Source organism: Papaver somniferum, chromosome 10 (genome assembly GCF_003573695.1).
Source record: "Papaver somniferum cultivar HN1 chromosome 10, ASM357369v1, whole genome shotgun sequence".
Lineage (NCBI taxonomy): Eukaryota > Viridiplantae > Streptophyta > Magnoliopsida > Ranunculales > Papaveraceae > Papaver > Papaver somniferum.
In genome coordinates this window covers 5,410,205-5,413,780 of record NC_039367.1, presented here as the reverse complement: position 1 = coordinate 5,413,780, position 3,576 = coordinate 5,410,205, and positions in this window count along the sequence as shown.

The window sequence follows — 3,576 nt, the reverse complement described above, 5'->3', positions numbered from 1 at the left end:
CCGAGAGTTTGCAAGTCAGCAAAGAAACGAAACAGTGGTCGGAGAACGAGATTAAGAAGACCCAAGGAATAGATATTGCAATTGCCGGTGGTCAGGGTAGTAGCTGGCTAATCTGGGCGTAGAATTCTTGCTCGGTTCAACTAAACAGAATGGAAAGTGGTCAGCGAATCAGCAGTGGAGCTTAAAATTGGAATTTGGGTTTCGGTTATGTTAGTGGACTGGGCCTTGGCAGAGAATTTGCTAGGTTTTCATGTGACTCCTTAACAACATTTATAGGGATGAAGAGAAACAGGAGGAGGGGAGGTCAGCTGCGGGCTACAGAGCTGTAAGGAAAAAAATAGGGTTGAGAGTTTAGTTTTTGTTTTTCCATTTTGTTTATGGCTTTTGAGAAAGCCATGGCTAGCTAGAGCCATGTAGGGTTTACATAGAAGCCAATTTATTTATATGAACTCTACAATGATATTTCTAATAATGATTTGATTGAATAGTGATTTCTTTTCATACAGCTTGGTGTTTAATTGCTCATGTGATTTTCTTGATTATTTATGCTTTTCAATTGATATTTCGTGCTTTTGTAAAATCCTTTGACGTGATATTCTTTAGGATTGATAGGTAATGCTTTAGAATCACTACTCATGAAGCGAAGGAAATTACAGCGGAGAAACTATATACTTTTATAATTTAACATACCATCTTCCGAGACATGAGATTGATTTCGATATTTGTCTTGAGTAATAAATAGAAATTAGTAGAGTTTTATATGATTGAATTGGTGGAAATCGAAAACTCTAGTAACCATTTCCTGTTTTGTTTATTGTCAGAATTATTATTATTTCATTTTGTTCCAAATTTCTGAAAACCGTTAAAACATCACCTTTTTGATTTGTTGATTTTTGGTATTAGTTAGTAGAAGTATTTTCACACTCCTCGTGGGAACGACCTGTACTTTCCATTGTCTACTAGTTAGACACTGTGCTCTTGCAGTAATATATTGTAGGTTTCCCAACCTATCACCGAGTGACCACGGGATGGCGTGTATGTATTGACTATAGGAAATTGAACAAGGTCACAAGGAAGGACCACTTTCCCCTTACCTTCATTGACCATATGCTAGAGAGATTAGCTGGACATAGTCACTACTGCTTTTTAGACGGCTACTCCGGTTATAATCAGATCGTTATAGCCCCAGAAGACCAAGAGAAAACCACTTTTACCTGTCCCTTTGGTACCTTTGCATATAGACGCATGACTTTCGGGCTTTGTAATGCCCCTGCGACTTTTCAGCGTTGCATGATGAGCATAGTTTCTGATATGGTAGAACGGTTTTTAGAGGTCTTTATGGATGATTTTTCAGTGTTTGGTTCACCTTTTGATGAGTGCTTGCATCATTTGACATTAGTGTTGACTAGGTGTAAGGAAAAAAATTTAGTGCTTAATTGGGAAAAATGCTATTTCATGGCTAAATCAGGAATTGTGTTAGGGCACATCGTCTCTTCAAAGGGTATAGAGGTAGACAAAGCCAAAGTTGACCTTATTAAGACTTTACAGGTCCCAAAAACCGTAAAAGATATTAGGTCATTCCTAGGGCATGCAGGTTTTTACCTTCGATTCATTAAGGATTTTAGCTTGATTTCTAGACCTCTTTGCAATTTGCTTGCTAAAGATGTTAAGTTTGTCTTTGATGATGCTTGTTTAGAGGCTTTTGAGAAGCTTAAAACTTTACTCACTACTGCCCCGATAGTCCAGGCACCTAACTGGAACCTACCTACCCTTTGAAATTATGTGTGATGCTTCAGATTATGCTATAGGCGTTGTGCTAGGTCAGCGAGAAAACAAATTACTCCATGTGATTTACTATGCTAGCAAAACTCTGAATGATGCCCAAATGAACTATACAACCACCGATAAGGAATTGCTATCCATCGTGTTTGCCTTGGATAAGTTTAGATCCTATTTATTAGGTTCTAAGATCGTAATCTATATTGATCATGCTGCTTTGAAATACCTTTTGTCTAAGAAGGATACCAAACCTAGATTGGTTAGATGGATCCTTTTGTTACAAGAATTTTGTCCAGACATTAGAGACAAAAAAGGTGCAGAGAATGTGGTAGCAGACCACTTGTCTAGGCTAGTTGTTAGTTCCCCTAGTGATTCCCTTCCTATAAGGGATAGCTTTCCTGATGAACAATTGTTCTCTGTTTCCCAATCACCTTGGTATGCAAATATAGTGAATTATCTTGTTACTGGTCAAACCCCTCAACATTGGGGTAAACAAGATCGTTCTAAGTTTTTATCCGAGGTTAAGCATTTTTTTGGGATGATCCTTATTTGTTTAAGTATTGTCCAGACCAGATCATTAGGCGATGTGTATCTGAGAGCGACCAGTCTAGTATTATCTCCTTTTGTCATGAGCATGCATGTGGGGGTCATTTTAGTGCTAAGAAGACTGCTGCTAAGATTTTGCAGTGTGGATTTTACTTGCCTTCGTTGTTTAAAGATTCCCATAGTCATTGTGTTTCTTGTGAGCGTTGCCAGAAGTTAGGAACCATTTCCCGTAGAAATATGATGTCTTTGAACCCTATTTTAGTGATTGAGGTCTTTGATGTGTGGGGCATTGATTTTATGGGTCCATTTCCTATTTCGTTTGGTTATCTTTACATACTTGTCGCTGTAGAATATGTGTCTAAGTGGGTTGAGGCGGTTCCGTGTAAAACAAATGACCACAGGGTTGTAGTCCAGTTTTTGAAAGAGAATATTCTTACACGTTTTGGTACGCCGCGAGCTATAATTAGTGATGGAGGTTCACACTTTTGTAATAGACCGTTTGCTCTTTTATTGAAACAATATGGTATTACCCATAAAGTAGCTACCCCATATCATCCACAGATTAGTGGTCAGGTAGAGGTCTCCAATAGGGAAATTAAGCGTATTCTAGAGAAGACAGTTAATCCAAACAGGAAAGACTGGTCGTCGAGGCTTACTGATGCCTTATGGGCTTACCGTACTGCGTTTAAGACACCCATTGGAATGTCACCTTATCGTTTAGTGTTTGCCAAGGCATGTCACCTGCCTGTTGAGTTAGAGCATCGAGCCTGTTGGGCTATTAAGAACTTAAACTTTTCACTTGACAAGGCAGGAGCTCAAAGAAATCTCCATCTCAATGAGTTGGACGAGATTCGTAGAGATGCATACGATAGTGCTAAGGAGTATAAGAACAAAATGAAACTTGTCCATGATAGGAATATTTTACGAAAGTCATCTTCTCCAGGTCAAAAAGTTCTTCTGTATGACACTCGTTTGCATCTATTCCCCGGGAAGTTGCGCTCTCGGTGGACCGGTCCTTTTGTGGTCCGTACTGTTTTTCCTCATGGCGCTATTGAGATTGAGACACCAGATGGTGGTAGTTCTTGGAAGGTTAACGGTCAGCGACTGAAGCCCTTTTTATAGCCTTTTCCTACAGGTGATGTTGAGGAGGTCCCTATGGAGGACCATGTTTACCTTGATTGACCATCGAGGCGATTTTGAATGTTGTATAATATTTTTGTAGGTTTTTGGTTACACTTCACCCAGGTACTA